This window comes from Aquarana catesbeiana, linkage group LG02, assembly GCF_042186555.1.
Source record: "Aquarana catesbeiana isolate 2022-GZ linkage group LG02, ASM4218655v1, whole genome shotgun sequence".
In the NCBI taxonomy this organism is placed as follows: domain Eukaryota; kingdom Metazoa; phylum Chordata; class Amphibia; order Anura; family Ranidae; genus Aquarana; species Aquarana catesbeiana.
Window position 1 is genome coordinate 404,194,804 of NC_133325.1, and position 13,176 is coordinate 404,207,979.

Consider the following 13,176-nt stretch of genomic DNA (forward strand, 5'->3'; position numbering starts at 1 on the left):
GCGGCTCTTCTGCTTGATTCCGACCATGCGTAGAACTTTGTGCGTCGGAATTGTGTACACACGATCGGAATTTACGACAACGGATTTTGTTGGCGGAAAATTTGAGATACAGATCTTAAATTTTGTTTGAAGGAAATTCCGATGGAAGATGTCCGATCGAGCCTACACGCGGTCGGAATTTCCAACAACAAGCTCTCATCGAACATTTTCCGTCGGAAAATCCGACCATGTGTACGGGGCATAACACTTCCAGCACATCCACTTATTGCAATTCTGCACATTGCAGAGGGTGCAACCAGAGGTGGGGGACTCGAGTAACATGACTTGACTCAGACTCGAGTGACCTGTTTGAGGACTTGCGACTTGCTTGAAAAAATTAAATAAATGACTCGACTTGACTTTGACTTGTCACTAATGAAAAAAAAAAAGAAAGCTCCCCCCGAGTCCCGGCTTCGGAGTAGATCAGTATTTTGACTTAATTTGTGACTTGACCAAAATAAATGACTTGACTTGACTTGCTTGACTTCTAGCAGGGACTCGACACTCGACTTGACTTGCTTGCTTTTCGCCACAGTAACTTGGGACTTGCTTGTGACTTGAAGGTTAAGACTTAAGACTTGCTTGTGACTTGCACATGTGTGACTTACTCCCATCACTGGGTGCAACACACAAGTGACTCATCACTCTAATCAGAAGTTTTAAAACTGCAAGTTTAAGAGGAAACTCTTAAACTTGCAGTTTTAAACTCCTGCTTAAGAGGAATAGTGCCACACCTACACCTTCCTCAATTAACATACCTTTACTCCATGTAGGTGGTAATATTATGTAGGGGCAGCAATTCTCTCTCTTTTTTCACTTATTTCTTATTCATTACACCTTTTTTCACTGCCTTGTATATTTTGTGACGCGGTATCACACAACATCTTTTCAACAGTATCCCACAGGTCAGCGGCCAGCAGGATCCCGCAGGTCAGAGGCCAGCAGGATCCCATAGGTCAGCGTCCAGCAGGACCCCACAGGTCAGCAGCCAGCAGGACCCACAGGTCAGTGGCCAGCAGGACCCACAGGTTGCTTGGCGGTGTTGCCAGATGCTTGGGCGTTTGCTCTGCAGAAGCCAGCGGGACCCACAGGTTCATAGCCAGCAAACCACCTGTGGATCCTGCTGGGAGCTGGCTGCGGACCTGTGGGTCCTGCTGACCACTGATCTGTGGGTCCTGCTGGCTGCTGACCTGTGGGGTCCTGCTGGCTGCTAACCTGTGGATCCTTCTGGGAGCTGGCTGCGGACCTGTGGGTCCTGCTGGCCACTGACCTGTGGGTCATGCTGGCCACTGGTCATGGCCTATGGGTCCTGCTGGCTGCTGGCCTGTAGGCCAGCCACAGGTCAGGGGCCAGCAGGACCCCACAGGTCAGCAACCATCAGGACCCCACGGGTCAGTGGCCAGCAGGACCCACAGATCAGCGGCCAGCAGGACCCACAGGTCCGCAGCCAGCTCCCGGCAGGATCCACAGGCCATGGGCACTTGGGCAGCTCCCAGTGTTGAGGGCTATTTTGAGGTTACTGGATGGGCACTGGGGCAGGGTAAATGAGGTGTATAGGAGGGGAGATAGAGGGGATGATCATGTGAGGGTCAGCGGGGGGGTGTCAGGGTCTCTCACCGTGACCTCAGCGATGGGCCAATGGCAGCTGCCAGCTCAGGCTCAGGCTCAGCAGGACAGGTCCTCCTCCTTGCACGCCGAGCAAGTAAGTCAGACTCAACCACGACGGTGTCCAGAAAGATCCTACTGGGAGTTGTAGTTTGTTTCCTTTCACCATGCTCTCCAGACTCTACCCACCAAGTGCAGGGAGCTTAAGCGCGCAGCCATGGACTACAAATCCCAGAAGCAAGAGGGGCGGATGTCATGTGACGTCACTGACCTCAGCTAGCCCTGACTTTCTCCGAGTCCACCAGGAAGAAAAAAAACAAACATCGTAAGCAGGCAGCCGCGGCGGCCGTTATATAAGTTATACCTGTGCGGCTTACCAGGAAATGTATCAGTATCCTGGTGGACCAGTCCTGCTGGCCAACTGTAACTGCTCCTGGTGAGATACAGACTAAATATTTCAACTAAGGGGGGGCGTGTCCAGGATGGAGACCGGAGCAGACGTGCAGTAAAGGAGCTCCGTTCAGTCTCTGGCTTAAAGTCCTGCTTCCCTGCAGACCGGCGATCCTGCACAGCCTAGAACGGCTGCATTAACGGCGGAGACCGGTATGACCTTGGGGAAGGGGTCCCTGTCCACCCGAAAGTCCCACAAAGCCGCCCCAGGTACCGCTGCATGGAGCTCCCGTCTGTCAGGAACATGGCCATCCTAGTACTGGCAATGTTGCCCAGACACTCCATGGATGCCCACGGAGGATCCTGAGACATGCACGAGCGCGTGCCGCGCATCAGCGTGCATTGGCACACACCGGCGCACATCGGCGCATGCGCAATATGACGCATGCGTGACGGCGCGCAAATGGCGTGACAGACGCTGGCGCCAGTGGCCCTATTTAAACCAGCCTGTGACCACAGGACATTGCTGGATTATCTTCTCAGCTCCCTTGTGTACTTGACCTTGCTTCCTGATCTGTGAATACCTGTTGTGACCCGGCTTGCCTTGACCTTGCTTCCTCATCGCCTGGTTTGACCCTTGGCCTGCTTCTGGACTCCGCTTCTGCATCCTGATCTCCTGGCTTGACCTTCGGCTTGTACCTGGACCCTGCCTGTGCATGACCTTGGCTTGCCCCTGTATTCTCTCTGGACTGATTTATCCATGTATGACCCCTGGCCTGTATCCTGGTTTCTCCTTTTACCTGAACACTGCAAGTTCTGCTTTGCCAGCATTGACCATCCCTCAGTGGCTGAGCTCATCGGACTGCAAACAAGCATCTGGCCAACCGTGCTTCTTTGGACACCGCGCTTCCTGTTCAGAAATCCAGGAACGCGCTGCACTTAGCCACAAGGGGAGCCCTCTTAGCATCTCGATCTCCATACCCGCATCTGACACCGTCCCGTCACTGGCTCCAATATGGTGTCCCAGACCGAGGGCACTGAGACTGACCATGAGAAGAAGAGAAGGAGCAGTTTAACTTTGAGGCTCTCATGCAGGCAATCACTACTTGCCAATCAACCCTCACGGGCAAGATCGAGCAGATGCAGCTGGATATTAATCTCATAAGAAGGGATATGGACACCTTCCGCTCCCGCCTCACTGAAGCTGAACACCGTGTGGGGGACACAGAAGACACGCTGTAAGATCACACAGTCTCACTCTGCACACCGCAAACTAAAATCAAAACCCTGGAAACCAGCGCAGAAGATGCAGAAATAGGAGGAACAACCTCCGCGTGGTGGGGCTCCCTGAGGGGGCTGAGGGAGCAGACCCCCACGGCCTTCACGGAACATCTCCTACGCACCCTTCTACCCCAGGCGCCATTCTCTAACTTCTTTGTGGTGGAGAGGGCACATAGAATGCCTGCTGCACGGGGGCCCCCGGGAGCTCCTCTATGCACATTCATCCTGAAATTACTAAATTTCAGGGACCGGGACTTAGTTCTGCGTGAATCGAGGAAAATCAATCAATTGAGATATGAGGGAGCGAAATTAATGACTTTACGGTGGACACCCAGAAGCAACGCAGCTCATTTGACCAGGTGAAGCTCAACCTGCGTAACGAAGATAAAGTATAGCATGCTGTTCCAAGATGGTGAGATAGTGTGCTTTTTTAGACTCCCCTGAAGACGCATCGCACTGGCTGGAGACCCTGCCCAGGAATTGACAGCTGCCAAGAGTTACATGGTATGATTGACAATCCTGTTTATTACCCCATTGCTTGCAGGGCCTCCATGGCCATTGCCACTACATATGCTTGGGATGTTGTCCTGTTCTCCCCGGACGGGCATGGCCTTACAGACCTTCCGAGTTCCAGTTGAAGAACTCCATGCCTTGTGTGCCTGACCACATGTGTACTATATACTGCTTTTACACACAACTGACATGCACTCAAGGGAGGAAGGGAGAGAGATGCTTGCCTTCTGAACTTTGAAAAGGTTTTTAACTGTTCAAGCTTTGTACCCCCGGAGGTGTTTTGTTTGTTTCTATGGGAGATTTGTATTCTATAAACTGCAGGGAACATTGATCCTTTCAATTTTGCTGGAGGACATATTGCATGTACTGTGACACTTGGGTGTCCTTTTGTTCATTTCCCCCATTAACAGTTGCCATGACGGTTCTTGGGAAAGAAGCACACCAAAGTTTGGGGGGTGATGCGGGGTGGGGGAATGGGAGACGGGGCTCGATACATGTTTTTGCTCCTGCTGGGACTTTTCTGTTGCTGCATATGTGATAGATTTTGTACTCATGTTTTCTACGTCAGGGGTCAGTGCGGTTCTGATCTCTCTCCACTAGATGGCATGGGAGATCTCCCTGAAGATATTCTAAAATTGGTGAAATAGGTTCTGCAATTCTTGTGTATGGTCATAACCATGCTACTGTTAATAGTAATTTGCTGCCCTCATTTATTCCCTGTAAGACTCCAATGACTCCCCTGACTATTTTGTCTTGCACGATTAAGAGGTCTTTGGTATTCAACTTTCTGAAGAAATATAACCCACATATATGTGTGCTCCAGGAGACTCATTTGGTTGGGAGCAGGACACTGGCACTCCGGAAACCCTGGGTGGATGCGTACTACCACTCAACCGATTCCTCTTATTCTAGAGGTGTCAGCGTCCTGGTCCATAAGTTGCTTGGGTTCACCTTGTTGGATCTCCACCTAGATCCGGAGGGGAGATATGTAGCCCTTCATGCAATATGTGATAGACTAGAGCTGTTGATTGTGGGCATATATATTCCCCCTCCAGCCACGGTAGACATCCTTAGGAAGCTTACTCCAATAATAGCTCAATATCCATCGGCTGGAGTTATTTTAACTGGAGATTTAAACATGAACCCAAATTCTGTTTTGGACAGACTCAGTGTGGGACCCCCCCAGCATATCCCCCCTATCACAGTGGGCAGAAAATTATGGTTTTAATGATGTGTGGAGAATGAGACACCCGGATAAGAAACAATATACCTGTCACTCCGCCACATATGCCTCTTTCTCCAGAATTGACTTGGTCTATACCACTGACTCCCTGCTCTCCCAGATACAGGAGGTTGAGATCCTACCGCGCGGCATTTCGGATCATGCACCCCTCCTACTTAAATTAGAAACAGACTCACCGGTGCGCACTGCACTATGGTGACCCTCAAGTTTCTGGATTACAGATGAGAGGGTGGCCCCCCTGGTGGAGGGAGAGCTGGCAGACTACTGGGCACTCAACGAGGGTACAGTCCCCCCACCGGTACTTTGCAATGCCTTTAAGGCATACACTCGGGGGCAATACAAAACTGCGATCGGGAAGGTCAGAAAAGACACGAGGCTAGCATTGGCGGAAGCAGAAAGGAAGGTTCTCCTGTTAGAAGACAACTATGTGCACACTAAAGACATGCTGACATATGCCGCTATGCAATCCCTACACAGAGAAATTTCTCTAATGAGGGTTGAGACCACCAAGAAACAGGCAGATTGGCTCCCCTGCGCGTGCCGTCATAGCTATACGTTGGCTCGCGGGGACGGGATAGCAGGCGTGCGCGCGCGCGCCCGCTGCACAGTGGGGGTGCCGATACTCATGGCTGACGGTCGCGATGACCGTTGGCCACGAGCGATAGTGAGCAGGAGACACAGAACAAGGACGACTGTGTGTAAACACACACTTCCCTGTTCTGTTCTGACAGGAGTGACAGATCATGTGTTCCTATTAGCTGGGAACCACGATCCGTCACCTCTTCTAGTCAGTCCCCTCCCCCTTCAGTTAGAATCACCTCCCAGGGAACACAGTTAACCCTTAGATCACCCCCTGGTGTTAACCCCTTCACTGCCAGTGACATTTTTACAGTAATCAATGCATTTGTATAGCATTGATCGCTGTATTAATGCCAATGGTCCCAAAAATGTATCAAAATTGTCCGATGTGTCCGACATAATGTCGCAGTCATGATAAAAATTGAAGATCGCCGCCATTACTAGTAAAAAAAAAATAATAATAAAAATGAACAACTTTCTAAATCAAATAGAATTCCCACAACTCTCAGATGAGGCCCGAAATACACTAGATGCCTCAATTACTGTCAAGGAGGTCAAAGCAGCAGTAGCGGCACTCCAATCAGCAAAAACCCCGGGCCCTGGCGGTTTACCGGCAGAATTTTATAAAACAAACAGTGAACTTCTTGTCCCTAAATTCCACAACCTGCTCCTGACAATGCTACAGGAGGGTTGCCTCCCTCCCTCTATGTCAGTGGCGGTAATTGTGGTTATAGCCAAACCTAATAAAGATCCCACATCATGTGCCTCATATTGCCCCATATCACTTTTAAATGTGGATGCTAAGATAACTACTAAAATACTCTCAACTAGGCTCAACTCGGTCATCCTCTCTATAATTCATGGCGATCAGACGGGCTTCATGGCGGGCAAAGGTACCGACATTAACCTACGTCGACTATATACTAACATATCTCATGCAGAGAAAATGGACTCCCGGGTGTGGTGGCCTCTCTAGATGCCGAGAAGGTCTTCGACTCGGTGGGGTGGGAGTTCTTATGGCAGGTTCTTGAACGTTTTAACTTTGGCCCCAAGTTTATCTCCTGGATAAAACTCCTGTATAGTAACCCCACCGCAAGAGTCCGCACAAACGGAACGCTTTCCTCCTCCTTCTCTTTAGGCAGGGGAACCAGGCAGGGATGTCCGCCGGGGCTGTTCGCCTTAGCTATTGAACCCCTGGCTATCCTACTTAGAGCATCCCCAATGGTTAGGGGAATAGCGGTCGGTCCATTGACTGAGAGGCTTTTACTATATGCTGATGATGCATTGTTATACCTCCCAGATGCGTCTGCCTCATTGTCGGCAGCCCTAGAAATTATTAACGGCTATGGATCCTTCTCAGGCATTCGGATCAATTGGACCAAATCGACTCTATTTTCCCTATCCCTGACCCCACCTCCCGTGGATCCGCTGATACCACTAACCATGGTGTCTAAGTTCAGGTACTTGGGGATTGAAATTCAAAGAGAATCATCTCTATATCTAATAGATAATATATATCCGATCCTCCACCAACTTGCCACCAGATGTCAGGCTTGGAAATCTCTTCCCCTCTCACCTGTAGGAAGGATTAATCTTCCTAAGATGACGTTTCTTCCCAAGTTCCTTTATGTCTTTTGCAATACTCCTGTACCTATCCCCAACTCCTTTTTTGCCAAGCTAGATCAAATAGTTAACACGTTTGTATGGGGGGGACTAGCCCTTAGAGTCGCCCGGACCACCTTACAGCTCCTCTTGTCGCTGGGGGGTCTGGCACTCTCCTGTTTTAAAAAATATTACTGGGCGGCGGTTGTTGTAACTGTCCGCTGGTGGTTCTCCAAGCCAAAGTTCAATCCAGCGGTCAACCTAGAGGCTGCTATATTGGGATCTTACTCAGCATTGAGTAATTTGGTGTTCAGGGGCCCCAGGGCTCACCCAGACATGACAACTCCAATGTGAAGAACAGTTAGACTCTAGGAACAAATGTCGAGGAAACTTACTGGACCGAATACTATTTCCCCGTACACACCATTATGGGGCAATCCAAAACTAAAGCATCTTCAAACAGTCCCAGATCCGGCCTTGTGGGCAGGACACGGGGTTAAGATAATACAACAAATAATGTCAGGGGGTAGAATCCTCCCTTACGATACTTTTAAAAATAACTTTAAACTGCCCTCACGAATGTTCTTTCGATACCTACAACTGCGTCATGCAGTACAGGCCCAATACCTGGCAGGGGTTACTTTATAGTCACACGGGGTAGAGACCTTCCTGATCTCCAGAAACATAGATCGCATTTTATCCTCCCTATATCTCCCTTGCACCTGAAGATTGGGAGGAAAGAGTACAACAGTACATTCCCCTTATGGTTTCAGCAAAGGATAGATATTTAGCTCAAATTCCTCCATAGAGCATACTATACGCCGCAGAGATTAGACTATATCCGACACAAACAGACAGATGCCCGAAGTGCAATGGGGAGCTGGGTACCTTTATACATGTTGTCTGGTCGTGCCCTATTATACAGCAGTTCTGGTCAGAAGTGGTAGACGTTATTAACTCGGTGGGCAACCTGCATATACAAGTGAACCCGATTATTGTACTTCTGGGAGTATGTGACAACCTTATATCTAATACACACAAAAGACTGTTTGTATTTTACACCTCGTTTTATGCTAGGAAAACTATCCTAATTAAATAGAAGCAGCCCGACCCTCCCACGGTCTCCCCATGGAAAGCCTTGGTAAACTCCACGTTGCCACTTTATAAACTCACTTATATTAACTGCAAGTGCCCTAAAAAGTTCTCAAAGATCTGGGGAGCATGGTCCAAGCAATAAGATTAACATGGCCTGCAGGGCGCGTGGTGAGTCCCCCTCTGATGTGTCATCCCCCCCCCAGTTCCCTCTCTCCCTCCCTCCCCCTCCTCAACTCCTTGATCCTCCATTATCCCATAATCGGGTACCCTGACAAATAGACAACATTACAACCCGACTCACCAGCTGAAGGTAGTGTCAGCTAGAAGTTAGTACCAGAAACTTATATAAGTAACTAGGTTTTATATTTCCTGATGTAATCATATATATGTATTATGAATCGTACACAACTTTGCATTATGATGACTGAAATCTTCTGATTTGAAACTATTCACTATGACTGTATCTACTGTGTAGCCGCACTTTGTTCTATGTTCATATGTTTGTATATTTAAATTTTCCCCTTCTGGAGACAAATAAAAACTTTTCTGTTAAAAAAAAAAAAATAAATATTTCAACTAACCTTTTTTGCTCCCAAAAATATAGGGATTGTATTTTTACTGTTTGTTATTTGATATTATTATTTGCACTATGCAGGGCAATTTATTTACTAAAGTTTTCCTACATAGTCTATGTTATATGTTGAAATTGTGTATGGGTAAATTAGGTATATATCTGTAATGCAGCTAAATTGGTTATTGTGGTGTCCCAGAGAACGTGTTTATTGTCCACCCTAATTCAATAGGTCTATTTGAAGTTAGGAATTTTAGTAGAGTTTTTCTTTTTGTTCCTCAAGATACGTTCCTTTCTCTCCTCCGGCTGCAGAGAGTCAGAAATTGTCTTAAGAGTATTCAGGGTTCTAATTTTAATATTTTAAAGCACGATTAATCACCCTTTTTATAGTTGGTTGTAGCTGTCCCAGGTTTGGTCTTTGAAAGTTATAAGAAATTACCTTCCTATAGTGTTGATGTCTTTGATTGTGTGTGTGAAATATTAATCACCAGTAATTCTGGTTTTGTATGAAATTGTATAATTATACTTGTATTTTAATAAATTATATTTACTTATTAATTTAATTGGGAGATATTTTTACATTGGTAAGAAATCACCATACAGCCCCGGAAGATTTGGCTGCTCAATGACCAGGCAATTTTTTTGCTATACAGCACTGCATCGCTTTAACTGACAATTGCGCAGCCGTGCGATGCTGTACCCAAACAAAATTTACATCTTTTTTTTCCCACAAATGAAGCTTTTGGTGGTATTTGATCACCTCTGCGGTTTTTATTTTTTGCCCTATAAACAAAAGAAGAGGGACAATTTTGAAAAAAAAACAATAACTTTTACTTTCTGCTATAATAAATATCCCATTTAAAAAAAAAAAAAAAAACTATTTTTTTCTCAGTTTAGGCCTATATGTATTCTTCGACATATTTTTGGTAAAGAAGTTATAGTGTCTACAAAATAGGGGATAGATTTATGGCATTTTTATTATTAGTATTTTTTTTTTACTAGTAATGGCGGCGATCAGCGATTTTTATCAGGACTGCGATATTACAGTGGACAAATTGGACACTTTTGACACAATTTTGGGACCAGTGACATTTATACAGCGATCAGTGCTATATAAACGCACTGATTACTATATAAATGACACTGGCAGGGAAGGGGTTAACACTAGGGGGCGATCAAGGGGTTAACTGTGTTCCCTAGGTGTGTTCTAACTGTAGGAGGGATGGGACTGACTAGGAGAAGAGAGAGATCGGTGTTCATACTGAGTATGAACACACGATCTGTCTACTTTCCACTGGGAGAACCGGGATTTGTGTGTTTACGAACACACACAACCCCGTTCTCGTTCTGTAACGAACAATTGCAGGTGCCTGGTGGTCATCGCACCCGCCGTGCACTCGCATTGGCTCTGGGGACACGCTTCGGGCGCGCGCCACCGGAGACGTCTTAAAGAAGTTGGTTAAAGTGGAAGTGGTTAAAGAACTCAGGAAACTGTTGTGGTATTCTATTGAGTGTCTGAACAAAATTCCTATTGTTATTAAGTTATTTATTAATTGCCGTAATCGGCTGGAGGCTGTATCAACCATATTTATAATTCAGGCACCACCCTTTTATTTATAATTTACCATTCACCAAGCCCCTTCTTTTTATTTAATCAAATATTCCCCATATTTATCATCATTAAAATTTTATACCATACATTAACTATAGTATAGAGCAATGCACATGAGCACAACTAAGGTGCACTCCTTGTTACAAATAGATGGAAGTGAGGGGGAGAAGGATAGGTTTGGGAGCTCACAGAGGACATTAGAAGGAGATAGAAAAACACAGCAGCAGCTTGTCAAACTCTATGATAGGCAAAAATACATGGTGGATGGATGCTGTACCAAGCAGTACTCACATTTAGGGCCATATGCGTTCGGGGATGTATGCCCCAAGCACAGAAATTCTGTGTCCCTGAACACATATGACTCTAAATGCAAGTATTACTCAGTACAGTGAACAACCACATGGTATTTCAGCCTGTAATAGATTTTGGCAGCAGTGCTGGGCACTGTATCTGTGCCTCCCAGGTGCCCTTAAAACTGGAATTTGATGCTGATGGGCCAAACCACCCTTGTGCATCATGTCTTATTTGTAAACATATTGTACAGCGATGTTGTCACTGAAGGTGTACCCAGTGCCAGGACAAGGTCATCTAGAGCCCGGGTTGAAGATGCCAAACTGCGCCCCCCTCAAGATAAAAAAAAATGAACACCAATCTGCATGCATACCCCCTAAGCAAAAATCCCACCCCCTCCCAGCACAAATCTTTGACCCCCATCCCTCAAATCCCCCCAAAACAAATGTCCCTCCCCCAAAAAAGTCACCCCTCCTAGCACAAATCCTCTACCACTCAGATTTCCCTTCTGAGTACACATCCCCCCCCCCCACTCCAAATCCACCCCCTGAATTTTCCCTCCTAGCACAAATCCCTCCCCCTGCAACAACAATTTCGCCTCCTAGCACAATTCTCCTTACCCCTTCACCATATCAACTCTTCTAGCACAAACCCCCCAAATCCTCCTTCCTGGCACAAATCCTCTTCCCCTATCCCCCCTCCCAACACAAATCCCCCTAAATTACCACTCCTAGAAATTCTTAGCCCCTGTCTCCCCCCCCAAATTGCCCCTCCCAATAAACATCTCCTCCCCATCAATCTCCTCACAGCGCCCCCCCCCCCAACCTCACATGAAACCACAGTGCCCAGGACAGCTGCCCCTCCTGCCCACCCCTTGTTCTGTCCCTGGGTGTACCTATAGTCATAATAGAGCATGTGGCTATGAGACCCAAAATGCTAAACACTGCGCCCCGAGGCCCACCCAGTTGTGTGACAATAGCGAATTAATATTCGCTATTGTCTTCCTGATTCTCCTCCCGGTCAATCAGGAAGCGAGTAATCTGAGCCTCGTCACCCGATTGGCCGAGAGGAGAAGCGATCCTATTGGGGACACCATGATGTTCCCACCTCCAAACTTTACTTTAGTATGGGAGTGTTTTGGGGTGATGTGCAGTGCCATTTGACCTCCAAACATGGTTTGCATTATGGCATCCAAAGAGTTCAATTTTGGTCTCATCTGACCAGACTATATTCTCCCAGTATTTCACAGACTTGTCTAAATGTTGTGCAGCAAACTTTAAACGAGCTTCAATGTGCTTTTTTCTTCAGCAAAGGAGTCTTAAGTGGTGAGCAGGCATAAAGGCCATGGCGGTTGTGTGCAATACTTATGTTTTCTTTGAAACAATTATACCCGCTAATTCCAGGTTTTTCTGAAGTTCTCCACAAGTTGTTCTTAGCTCTTGGACAACTCTTCTGATGATTCTTTTCCCTCCTCAGAAATCTTGCGAGGAGCCCCAGATCGTAGTCGGTTTATGGTGAAATGATGTTCTTTCTACTTCCGGATAATGGCCCCAACAGTGCTCACTGGAACATTCAGAAGTTTAGAAATCCTTCTGTAACCAATGCTATCAGTATGTTTTGCAACAATAAGGTTGTGAAGGTCTTGAGAGAGCTCTTTACTTTTACCCATCATGAGATGTTTGTGTGACACCTTGGTAATGAGATACCTTTTTATAGGCCATCAGTGGAGGCTAAACTAGCTGATATTAATTTGCACTGACAAGGGGCAGGAGTGATTTCTTATTACTGATAGATTTCAACTGTTGTCTTGGCTTTCCATGCCTTTTTGCGCCTCCCTTTCTTCATGTGTTCAACACTTTTTCCCTGTGTCATTCCATTTTATTATACATAACTTAATTTCTGAACTTATTTGTTTTGGTTTCTTTGTATGTATGGATCGCATGGGTTGTTACTGACGTGAAAATTTCATGTCAAGAACATCTTTGGAAATATATTTACCTAGAAAATTGTGATCAATACTTATTTTACCCACTGTATCTTTCCAGATTATGCACACTAAAATAATTACACATTCTGTACTTATCAATTTTGACACAATGCAACAACACCTTAAATGCGTTGTAAATGCCAAAGGCTCATCTACAGTGTGGTTACAGCGTGCTCGTGTTACGTTTCAGTATAAGTGAATGCAAGCCATTATAAGGTGTCAACACCTGCTGAACTCTGCAGGTAGCGTTATTTTTGCCTTCCCGTGGAGCAAGGCAATGCTAATGCTGCAGTGTGTACACCTCCATCCGCTCCCCATTTTAGCGCCATTGATAGGTGGTTGAGAAGCAGGAAAAAAAGATAACTCAA